Below are 13348 nucleotides of genomic sequence, written 5' to 3' on the forward strand. Positions count from 1 at the left end.
AACAAATGTTGAAGCATTTTCAGGATCTCTGTGCAGTGTTATCTTCGAGCAAAAAAGGCGTGTTTTCCTGTTAAAACATACGTTGGCCCATGTCACAGGGAGGACTTTTCAGTTGTGTTCAACTCAAGTTCTTAAGCAAACATGTTGAAAAATGAACATAATTTGCCCATGAAGACTAAACAAAGACTTAACAGCGCACTTGCATTATATTTTGGTGCTCTTAAGGTAGATTACAACATTAGTGCAATTTGTGTTTTACCAGAGAATTTGTGTTTCACAGATGCATAGGCACAGTGTGTTTGGAGCTGTACAGCTGCAAGCAAGTAACTGGAACATGTCTACCTTGAGTAATAGTACAGCTATTTTCATGAATCATCCCATGTTTTCCCTCTGATCTCTTCAGACAGCAATAAATACGTATTCATGGGGTTCTTGAGAAGCCTTCTGGAAAGTATAAATTGTAATTCATCAAGTTAATTTAAAAACAATAATCTCAGCTCCATAGATTTCAGATAGATCTTCATAATACATGTAACCAAGCATTTTGACTGTTACTGTAGCTGGTATGCTAAATTGAGTTGATTAGTATCCAGAGTTGAATAAGATTTGGAGACCAGCTGTCTTTAGGATCTCTTTGGATATCTTGTCTTAAAGTATATGCATGTATAATGCTGCCACTGATATTCAGCCACACTTTGGAGGGAGAAAGCTCTTGCACCCTGCTTCTGCTCAGCCTCTTCTCTCTTTAAGTAGACTTGCAGCTGGTTTCAGGGGTGAATGGCTAAGCCAAAATACAGCCCTATAAAAATGCTGTGTGCCTACAGAGCCAATCTGGACTTCTAATGATGATGTAGCTTGAAACTCATTTCAGAAATCCATGCTTCCCCACTGACATGGCTCCTTTAATTTTGATTCTATCAACCAAGCAAAAACAACAGTGTACCTTTATTTCTCAGGTGATGATGCCTAGGGCAGTTTTCTTGGGGCACCTGAGTATCATCCAGTTTTTCAGTTCATTACTCAGGGGAAATTCAGGCTCTTGTAGCCTCAATATGTTTATTCAGGATGTATTGTAACCCCAAGTAAAACTTGCTTTATGTCTACCAGAAACAAATAGGCCTGTGGAGTGAGTGTATGGTATGCTAAACAGTCTTTGGAGTGACAAGAATGTTGAATGGGTGTAAATATTCCAAGAAACATTTCACTCCAAGTGAATGTTAACAATATTTGCCTAGTGATTCATGATAAACTTACTCAAAAATGCTTCAAACTGACAGTGAACTCTTTACAGACAGACCTGTGGTGATGCAGAATCCTCCTGATCTCTGGTTTGTTCCTCACAAAACAAAAGATACATTGATATTGATGATACATCCCAAGACAGCCACTGGATAAAAAAATGAAGGTTTTTACTTCAGAGATTTCAAAATGTGGTAAACATTCATGTATGTATTATACACACACATATATACATATATATATATATCAATTGCATTCCTGAGACTTGGCAGCCCAATCTTATGCTCCTCTAAGAAACCAACATTGTGGGCATCAAGGGCAGATGTGGGATTTGATGATAAATCATTTGCAGGTCTGTGTATTGGAAAAAAACTTTATCAAGAGTTGGAAATTTGTTGCAGTAGCAATACAAGCACACATTTTAATATAGTAATACAATCTAAAGAAAAAGATTCTTGGTTGGCTTTAAACATTTTCAAGGAAAAAGGTAATTTTGTAACTGAAGAGTACAACAACTTTTCTTTTGAAACTGCCCAGCACATTAGAGATGTGTAATGCACCCATGGGAATGTGTGTAGGGACTTGATACGGCCCTCTGGCAGTGGCTAAGACATGCAGGTAATAGTTGATGGTAATACTTTTATTTCCTTTTGATTGTCAGAGTGACTCAGAGGGAGCAGGACAAACTCAGCACATCAAAATCCTCTCTGCTGGTGAATTTCAGTGCCACCAATGAAAGAGCATATGCTGATCTGAGCTCACAGCAGCCCGCTTCCATTTGGCTTTTTAAGGACTGCTTGCTCTTAATGAATAAAGAGATTTGTCACTACTTCCAGATTACTTTTCTGATTAAACTACTCAGAATTTAACTGAATGCAAAATGATTATTATTGACTTGTGACTGTGCCAGTAAGATAAGCTTGAATCCTGCCTTCATGATTAAAGTCAGCATGTGCTTTCAGTGCATATTACTGTGTTGGGGAGAGATGGAGAAATTACTTCCTGGCCCTCTTCACAGTATTAGATGATTCTTGATTCTCTTTGCTCAGTCTAGGTCAGTGAGGTGAGGTACTTCACCACTAAATGTGAGACAAACTAGGCTATGCTCCAAGCCAGTAGGAGCCTTCTGGCCACAGCCTTTACTGAAGCTGGTGCTGGCTTTGAAGTTGTACCCTTGCATGCTCAGGAATCATTCTTTTTAAAATTTGAGTGTAGACCTCAAAGGTGACTTCTGCAAATAAGTCATGGGTAGCCATTGGGACATAGAGGTATCCAATCTGTTGCTGTGACTTTTTAATATTGGCCTGTCTGCACCTTTGTAATTGCAGCAAAATGTCATTGTTTTCCAAGTTCTGCCTGACCAGACCCCACATCCAAATCTCATCGCTGGTACTTAAACAGAGAGAAACTACAAGCTTTAAGCATGTTTTGAGTTGGTTGCCCTGATACAAGCAGTGTCTAATACTTCATGTCTTGGAAAAACTTTACGTAGGGTTCTGTGAAAGATGGAACAGGAAGTTCCGCTAATGCCTCTTTGCAGTGTTTCAGCAGAGACCAAAAAAGGCTACTGCTGAGATGAAACTCCTTGTCAAAAGTGCTGCAGCCGGTTCTAGCTACTTACTTCCTTTCAGCTCGCTTCCAAGATAGGCATAGGTTTTTGGTATGTCTAACCAAACATCTTAGTCTGTCATAGCTACCACCTGAGAGAAATGCTGAGTTCTTTGCACTGGGAGTAGGGAGAAGCAGCTTTGAAGTCAGCAGTATAGTAGTGGTAAATAATGCAGATAGATGGAAAACCTTGAAATTTGAATTTGTGAATGTCCGAGGCTGCCTGGGGTGGAAACCCTTGCTGAGGAAGAAGGCCATTAGAATTTTGCCGTTCTTTTCAAAATGTTTTATTTGCCTTTGGCTTGGAAAAATCCCTTTGTTTTTTTTAAGCAACCCATGTGAATCTCTCATATGCCTTGCAAATAGCTCAGCATGTGATTCCCCTTTGGTCATGCAGGAAGTCTGTGTTCCCTTCTCTTTGCTACATGTTTCTGCCGTACTTGTATAATATCTGCATGTCTGTCCTTTGTGTTTGCTCCTGCAGACCAGGGATTTGGGAGTGCTGCTGGGGCCACATTTAATTTAAGGGAAGAAGGAAGAAAGAGAGGAGATTCTTAGGACAGCAAGCTATAAAGACATTGTTCCCACATGCCTTTTATTTTTTAATCCCACCTCATTTTCCTCTGTTCAGTGCGGGCACAGGGAGGAAGTCTCCATTAGTATCTGAAATAATTAGATAAACCCAGGAACCAAAACCTCATGCTTCTATTCAAGTCACAGAAGATGCACTAGTTATCTGTTCTTCAATAGCAGTGCTTAAATCTCTAAACATTTTGAGGCAGGTTTACAAACTTCCTAGTTCCAAGAAAAGCCTTTTACTGAATTATGTGGAAGTAGCAATAACTGGTTGCTTGGTTTGTAAATATGTTTGAAAATTTGGAAGTTTAGCTAATCCTTGCAGGTAGCAATGTGCCTCTCTTTCATGCTAGTAACTGTAACTCTCTTTCCCCCTCCACTTCCCTATTCCTTTGAGTCCTTTGCCTTATTTTTTTAACTACATGGAAGCCCAGTAATCACCTGTGAAGGACAGAGGAGGGGAACAAAACGTAATATAATATTTTTGGACAAAAAAGCTGCTCTGAAGTAAGCAGGTACTACAGGTAGTACTAAGGTACTACATTATGCATTGACTATTTATGCATTGACTATTGAATGGTGTATCTTGCTTTCTCCTACTGTAAGTATTCACCCAAGGCATCACATAATGCCTGCACACTAAGAAGAGGGGTGGTGACCTCTAACTATGTCTACCTCAGTATATCCTTCTTTTATTTTAGAATGCTGGTTATTGTGGCAGAAAGAAACAAAGTGTATGTTACAGCACCATTTTTTTCCAAAATCTGCTTTTTTAGAGTTTTGGAAAATGACACAAAACACAAAGCCCAAGTCTAAGGACAGAGTATGAAAAGGGCTATAAAGAAAATGAAAGAAAGGGAGAAACTTCTTCTTAAGTGTCTGCAGCATAGTCCAGCTGGCAGCCTGTTGCCTGCTCCCATTCTGGCCCACCACCTGTTTCCTGGTGGGAACGCAGAATGGCAGTGCAGGCAGCGGGGAGCCAAACGCTGCCGTTTGTACAACATCGGACACAGAGAGTTGGTGGCTGCTGCTTTCGCTGGTAACAAAACAGTGGCAGCTGCTGATAGAAGAAGAGAAGGCACTGAATATCCCCCGCTGCAAATGTTAACAGCCCAAAGAGTCGTTCTGTTTTTGTGTCGCAGAGATTTGCAGTTATTAATTTAGAAGCGGAAGGAGTAACTGCCTAGAAACAGACAGCAGCTATTGTATTGAATACATCCCACTCTGAAGCTTGCAAAGATGTAAGGATAAATCTAGTTACATAAAAAAGACTGATTTCAACAGATTTTTTCATTATTATCCTCCCACATCTGCTTCGCGCTTGAAAACTTGGTTCACTTTAGTAAGAAAGGTGCTATTTCAGTTTTCTTGTCATCTTTGTCTCTCTTTTTCCATGAACATTTATACCAAGCTTACACTAGAGAAATATGGCTTGCTATCCCTTGTTTGATTTCAAAATATGCCTTTAATACACTACAGTTCTATGCGCAAAATGTCTCCAGACAGTTCCAGAAACCTCCTGCTTGGAACAGAAATCTGTTCTGTGAAATGCTAACCATTGCTCCTCAGTACCTAGGATGCTTGGAGCAGTAAGTGTTAACGGTAGTGATGTGGGATCCTGATCACTGCATAAACTTCTGCCCCAGTTCAGTTTCTGAATCTCCTGGTTTGGATCAAGGGGATACTGAAATCTTCGGCAGTGCATCTAGCATGGGCTACAGAAGTAGCTAGTTTGCAAACATCTACTATAATCATATTATCCTGTGTTAATGGCAAGGCTGTGCAGAGTGTCACCCTGTGATCACCTTCCCAGTTAGCCCAAAGCAAACATGATCATACCAGAGTCAAAATGGTGCTGTCCCAGGAGAAAGATTTTGATGTGGAATGTGGCTGCCTGTGACATGGGGCCCCGTGTTTTGCAGCAAAGTAGAGGATTTAGCATATGATACCACACTCTTGACGACTGTAGCAGCAACTACATGGCAGGATACAACTCCTTCCCTGAGGAGCCACACTGGATTCTTAGAGTTCACTCTCCTCCTCCACTTGATGCATTGGTTGACATGCGTTTTTCTGGACAGGGAGGGGACACCAGATGAATGAGAATGGCACTCATGGGGCTAAATCAAGTCCCTGGAGTGAGGAACCAGGTCAGAAAGTGGTGGAGGGAACACAGATCTTTCTGTTGAGAAAGATACCAGGGCCAAGAGACACTGATAGTGCTAGCTTGGTCCAAGAAGAAGCACTTGAGAAGATGCTCTGTGCCTTTGCTGGCTATTGTGCAAATTCCTATCATGATAGGTCTCATCTGGGACCTGGAAGGGATTAAAAGAGGTACCAAAGAGGGACATATATAACTGAGCTCTGCTGGCCACAGCTGCTATTGCTGCCTATGGAGATGAGGGATGGTCACCAAGTTATGATTTGGGAAACCCAGGTTTACATTGTGGTCGATTGTGGGTTTTCATCAGCCTTTAGGAAAGGTACAATGGACCAAATAGAACTTCTTTGTGTTTTAGGGAGACTTTGATACATATGTACCTAAGACAGGCAAGAGAGTAGCATTTGTCTCATATTTTGGTGTGTTAAAATGTCTAGCATGTGATTTGTCCTTACTATTTAGAACACCTAAATGTGAATGTTCCCATGGGCTGGGAAAATCCCTGGATACAATGGCACTGCTATGCTCTGGTAATATCTGTCACAAACAGCTTTTGCAAGTGAAGGATCACAGAGCAGGAGGTAAACTCCAGAACTTTGGTCTCTCTTGCTTTCTGTCTCTGCATCTATTATTTAAATTGCACTCTGTAATGCTGCCCCTGCTTGGTCATCTCACCTGGGACCTTTCAGTAAAACTAGGTTAAAATGTACTAGTAAGATAAATATTTTGGAAATATAACTCAATTACCGTGCATTAAATGAGCTAGTTTAAAACTAAATGAAGATAAAGAAAATGGAAGAAACATTTTTGAAGCCAGAGAGTAACTGAAGGAGAAGCGATGCCCTGGCTATGTTTTTTACCTGGAACCTGAGAAAGCTGATCCCAGGCTTGTAATTGTATAGCAGGTCTAACCACTAATAAGCTTGGACAAGTAAATAAGACCTTGCAGCAGTGAAAGTGCCTTATTGCTACTATGCTTGTGGGAGCCTGATGACAGTGTTTTTTCTCAGCTGGGCTACACCTCAGTGTTTCCCTCAGCATAAAGCTCTTTCACTTAGACTTAGTTCCAGTGTTCAAGATTTCAGTGTATTTTTAACATGTTGTTAGTTTATCATCTGCCATATATTTCTTATATCTACAGCAGGGCAAGTTAAACATGGGGCCTCATGTCTAAAATAGTTTTTGTTGAAGAACACAAACACAAACAATGCTTTTATACTCTGTGATAATTTTTATGTTTGGGGAGGGACAGTGGATTTTTCTAGGAAGAATAAAAAAGTGGAAAATCTTTAAAGACTATGTCCCCAGCTAATCCACGGTGTTTGGATTTACGTGCAAAATATGGATTTTTGGTCTATAGCATTGTTACAGTGTTTCTCACTGTGGAGAGAAATGTGAATGAGCATGTGTACACAAACACATGCAGAAGATGGGTACAATGACTCACGCAGACAAAAGAAAAATTAAGAAGGCTGACAATGCAAGGGCTGATATTTAAAACAGTAGGGGTATATAGCGAGCATTCTTGTAGAGTAGCCATTATTTATTAAGTACAGACAGAGTGATTGGAGCTATACAAAAATATAATGAGACATGCTTCAAGGAATTTGCAGCCTATTACAAATGCAGAAAAAACATTGCAGGCACACAAAGTACATTAAGTGCTGGTACAATTTAGCAGTAGTGAAGGAATCTGGCTGAGGTCATTGTTGAAAAGTATTGTGAAAGGAGTAAATCTGGAGGAGGAGGGGGAAGTCATTTGAGGTGAAATTCTTTGGAAGACTTAAGTGGACCTGGCACTGGTTCCTCTGCGTGGGGTAGATTTTATCCTTGATGCTGGGGAAAGATGACTTTCCATTTGAAGAGGCTGTAATGGAGAGGAGGAAAAAGGGAAGTAAAACCATAGGTTGAACTGGTGAGAAAGTGTTAATGGTAGGATGTGAAGGCAACTTCTGAAGGCAAACGCAGGAAGATGAGAGCAGGAGAAAGGGAAGGAGGAAAATTTGGATATATGGAACTACAAAATCACATCTAAGCTTGATTTGAGGCGAGTCAAGAAACATTTATGGATGGTGCTGATTTGATTTTCAGGAGTTGAGTCAAACCAGACACTTGATATCTTCTGAAATTTAGAAAATGGTGTTGAAAACCAGAAAAAGTTAAGTAAAACAAGAGTAGTGGAGGAGAAAGATTTATTTAAATGATAAATTCAGTATCCAGGCCATGATATTCCCTATTTTTGGGGCTGGGTGCATGGTTTTTTTTTTAACTTGAAACAAGAGTGATTATCTGTGGTGTTTAGCTTGGAGGTGATCAGAAAGCAGCCTCTCACTGTGGGCTTCCTCAGTGATCCCTTAAAAAATTGTGAACCAGGAATGAGGATGGGGAAAAAATGGAGATCAAAAGTGGGAGGAAGATATTTAGTTAAATTGCCCAGGGAGAAAGAAGTGCAAAAAACTCCAAGTTTAATACATTAAGAAGTCTAAAATATACACTGAGGTGTTTGTGAATCTTTGGTTAAAAGCTTTGATGTTCTTGGAAATGCATCTGCTACGCATATCAATTCATTTGCAGCTAGTGTGGTTATGTTCGCACAGCTGCAAAGGCAGAGTGGTAGTGGGCTTTGCATGAGACTGGCCTTGAGATTTCAGCAGAGAAGGTGAAGTGTCATCTGGATCTGAAAAATGAGCAGTAGTAAGATAAAAATGAGCATGGCTATGTGGAGAGCGCTGCCTCAAAGTGTCTGGGTGCTCCCTTTGTTAATACTTGGGTGCTTTTAACTAACACAGAAAGGTAGTCTGGTGTGGGGGTGGTCCCCACACTGCAAACCAAGGCTAGTCTTTGCTTTGTTAAAGGTTAGTGCTGACTATACCATCTTATCACTGCAAGTTGAAAAAAAAATGTAATGGGACTTGCTAGTAATGCATTTTAGGTTGCAAGGGACAAGAAAATGATAAATTATGGCGGATATAGCTATTGGGAAGATTTCAAACTCACCATGGTGTTATATAGAGTTTGATGACTGTACCTACTGCATAAATTGTAGAAGAACCAGGATACATATTTTCTTATTCCATAATATTATTGTGTGCTTTTTGGGGTGCCCACACACAGTGGGAGCCAAGCAGCTATAATTAGCAGATGCATCTGGCTATTCATTACAACAAACTATGGATGAAAGGGGCACATGATCTTTGTCCTGATTGTAAGTGATTTAAGATTCTCTTCTGGCTTAGGGCTGTTAAACTGTGATCCCTAGCACCTTTGTTTTTCATTGTGAAAAGAAAACACATTTGTTCTTTTGGTTATGATTTGTTTTCTCCTTTGATACAGCTTAATGAGCATTGGTAACACCTCACCTCTGCCAGCTGACCTTGCTTACCTTTTTACAGAGAACATTCAGACTCAAACTCAACAGCAGTGCATTTAGATAAAAGTTTAAGTAAATTGCAGGTTGTTCCCCAGAGGTCTGACTACGCATTTTGGGGGATTTGCCATTATCTTCAGTCCCTGTATTCCTCAATTCCTTGACTGGAGCAGGGACTCTGGAATTTATGGACTCCAGCATTTTTTTTTCCAGGAAAGTGCAGGTCCCACTCAGCCAGTGAATTTAAGCCTCCTGACAAAAACTTTGCTTTTTGCAGCTGTCTTTCACGGGCTTCTTAGACATTTTCCAGGGAAGTTCAGAGTCCCTATGGCACTAGGAGAAAAATGTCTTCTGTAAAGAGAGAGTCTCTAAAGATTATTCGTGTACCTTGAGTAAAAGATGAAGGAATATCTGATGAAATGAAAGGAAACACTTCAAAGCAGTTTAGATATAGTTGTATGCCAGATGAATTTCCACCTGTCCAGTGGGAAATGATTAACATGTTACTCGAGATAAATATATGTTCTCTGTGTGTCCTCAGCAAAACCTGTTTAGAACAACCCGCACAGATCTGAAAACACAAACTTGCACTTTGGAAAAAAAAATGCATCTGTGGACTGCTGCCCCTGTCAGATTACAGGAGTTTATTACTCTTAGGGGAAAGCTTAATAGTCTGTTAATTGAGAAGACAGAAGATCTTTTACACTTGACTGCACAGTATTATTAGGAGCACAGCAATAAAGGGAACAAACCTTAGCCTACATATTCAAGTGAAATTTTGCAAAATAAGTTTAACAAGACAGTGATGGATTATCCATGCTACACAAACAACAATGTGCATGGTTCTACACAGAGCACAGAAACGCAGCTCTTGCTGCTCAAATCTAACAGTAATGAAAGCATTGATTACAGATAGGTATTCTGCTGATTTTTATTATTGCCATGGGCAGGGTGTATTTGCCCAAGAAAACTGCATTTTTTTTAAACATTGTGTGAGGCCCAGTGCTGTGAGAAGAGCAGTGTTTTTTTCTGGATCTTCTGACTTATGCTCCAGGGTGCAGAGTTGCAGCTCTGTAATACTGCAGCAGTGTGGAGACAAGCCTAGGTTGCAGAAAATTAACAATTTATCCCGAATCTCACCGCTTTTTAAACTTTGAATCCAGACTGCTACATCAGATTGAATGTTGAGTTCTTTGAAGGTACAGAACAGTTTGTTCCAAGGTTTTGCTTGCTTCATATGCAGGCAAACCTGCTGCTTTTTCAGAGTGTGATCTGATGGTACTGTGATTCACACATAGCAATACTGGTGCCATGACAACTCCAAAATCAGCCATGCTTGTGAATTTCAATCTCAACTTCAGTGCCAGCCCTACCTTTTATAAATCCAGGGGATTTTTTTTTTAATTGTACAGTATCACTCTGAATTGCCTCTACAGATTTTTTTCCATGCAGTTGTGCCAATGCCTCAACTTAGAGAAAAGCATGCTTAGCATTAAGCTTACAAAAACTTTTAGGTCTTACATTTTTATACTTAAGTAAATTATGGCTCTGTAAACAAGAAATGATTTTATAAACTCTCTTGTGACTGATTCTTATTGACTTAAAAGAAAATAAGTCAGGCATAAGACCATGCTGCCAATATAAAGCCTACAAAATGTAGATCTCAGACATGCTTGTGAGTAGCTCCTAGACCCTGCGTGTAGCTTTGCAGGGGCAGGTGCCTGAGCCCACATGCGTGCTCCTGCTGAGGTCACTACCGCTCCAGAGAGATGCAAATGTCCCCTGCAAAAAAAAAAAAATGTAGGCTTCTGTATTTGCATATCTAAATTCTGCACATTGCCAATGTTTCTACATCATATACCGTTTGGGAGAAGATTATTTTAAAGCGATTTTTAGAGCTTCTGTATTGTGGAATGTAGAAAGCATGTAAGCTTTCTGAGGCGGGGGTTATATTTCTTTCATGTTTGTACATTGCTTGTCACAGTGATTTAGAGATGCTACTACAGGTTTAAAAAAAGGGATTTTTCATCCAGTGGTGCAAGTTAACTTCAGCACAAGTAGTTTTTTCCTGTCCTCTGGACTTTCCTGTTAAGTGGCAGAAATTCACCCAAAGTACTCAACTAAAGGTACTTGGTCTCACATACAGAAAATACATCAGTCTCTCATCCAAACTTGGCAACATCTGTGTTCTAATCAGACTCCTATCTATTTTTATAGACAAGTCATTGCTTACAGAGCGGAATGCAAATTTGCTGTGGTGCCTTCTTTCTCGGGAAGGACCAGAGAGGCGCAAAGTTACCGCCGGCACCCTTTCACCAGGGGGCAAAGCACAGAGCTGCCAGTCCCCTTCCCTGACATGGCCCTTTTCAGAAAATGGACGTTTAAGGGAGCAGTGGTTAAACATTCATAATATATGTATTTTTTAAAAAAACTCTTGTGGTTTGCTGTAGAAGTCTTTGTTTACACTATTTTTAAAAAATGGGGCCTGCTGTACATAAAGAATTTGCATCTGGTGTTCCGCCACAGCAATATTGTAAAGAACTTGTGATGGCTGACACACTTCTGAGCTGACAGAGATTTTACCAGATGGGGAATTTTAAACAGCGGTAACTTATTAACTCCTGTGGCCTAAGCACACATATGTAGCCTGAAACACAGGAGCAGTGCTGTTGCTGTACGGGTGTCTCTCTCAACCATCAGGTTACGTGCATGATTGGGCCATTGCTGCCTCTAAGTTTCCAGTACTTTATGAAATTGGTTATTAAAAAATACACAATTAAAAAATAAAGAATCTTGTTCTGACCATTTGAGGGGAGAACCCAACAAAAACTTTATAATTTAGTCTGTCACGAATGTTAAGCTGAAATTACAATAAGGCATTTTGAACTGGTTTGGCAGAGACACAACCTTAAGGAGATCTGTAAATAAATAAAAAAGAGGCCTAGACTTCAAGCGCTTTCTCCAGGTCATGCCTGGGTCCCTGTGACAAACCAGCTCAGGCTTGGTCTAGCAGAGCCGATTGCTCTCCCAGAGATCGACACAAACTACTCGCAGGCCCTGGCCCCAGCCCCGGCTGCCGTTGGGGCCCCAGCGCAGGCGCGGCCCCGCCCCCGGCAGCCGTTAGGGCCCCGCCCAGGCCGCTGCCGCAGCGCTGCCCCGGCTGCGTCACGCGCAGCCCAGCCCAGCCCAGCCCAGCCCAGCCCAGCCCAGCCCAGCCCAGCAGTGTTGCTGGCGCTGGGGGCTGGCGCTGCCCTGGTGCCCTGGGCCGGCCCCGCTCTGCTCCGCTCCCTGGCAGGGTGCGGCAGAATGGGGATGAGGCCAGGGCGGTGAGGCCCTGCCCTGCCCTGCCCTGCCCTGCCCTGCCACCACGAGGAGCCCCCAGCCCCAGCAGCCCCTGCTGCGACTGAAGGGATAAAAACTAGCCACTGTTGAGCAAGCAGATGAGCTGCTTTTTCTCATCCAGAGCCTGAGGGCAGGCCCAGACCCAGACAGGCCCTTTGACGATGGTATCCGAAAGGCCCAGCAGATAATTGGCATATACCTGGGAGATGTGTACAATCCACTGACATAATTTCATAAATCCTTAAAGGGGGGGGGAAAAAGCAAGATGAGGAAGAGAAACTTTTTAAACCTTTCCTTTATTTTTTTTTCTTTGATGTAGGAGATGTATTGTGTTTTATGACTAGGTCTCCTGATTACAAATATGGCCAACTGTGCCAAGAGCATGCCGAGATTATTTTAGGCTTGTCCAGATTATGTCAAAACCAGTCCGCACCCTCTTATCCTGGCACCAGAAGTATTTATGTACTGCTCCAGCTGGGTCATTGTGCTGCTCAGACTTGGTCAGATATGATGCAGTCGTAAAACCGGGCGCCGGGTGTGGGAGTGCGCTGCAGTCAGCATTTCATCATGAGTCCTCCCAACATGGGAGCAAGAGAGACCCACTGCCCTTACCCCTCAGCAGAAGGTAGCTGCTGGGGTGGCAGCAGCTGCTCACAGCTGCCCTTCGGGGTTTCTCAGAAAGGTGAGGACCGGGTGTCAGGAGAGCCATTCTGCACAAACGACTGAACAAAATCTCATAGCTGAATCAGCGCTGACGTTCTGTCTTTTAGGTATTACCAGGTAAAAATCAAATAACACGACTAATACGGCATCCTTACCATGCCCAGATCTATAAGCTACTTAACAGAGTCAAGGTAATCCAAGGAATGTGACAACTTCTAGTGCCATGGAGACATCTGGAGTAAAACACTAGCAAAATACAAGAGAGAGCGCACAAGCCAGTATTGGCTTCCTGAGCACAGGAATGCCACCATTAATGCCACCAGTTAGAGAGGAATCTCAGCAACTTCATTAACCAAGTGAGTGATGGAAACTGACATATACTCTATGAAGAG

This window comes from Apteryx mantelli, chromosome 1 (assembly GCF_036417845.1).
Source record: "Apteryx mantelli isolate bAptMan1 chromosome 1, bAptMan1.hap1, whole genome shotgun sequence".
Classification (NCBI taxonomy): domain Eukaryota; kingdom Metazoa; phylum Chordata; class Aves; order Apterygiformes; family Apterygidae; genus Apteryx; species Apteryx mantelli.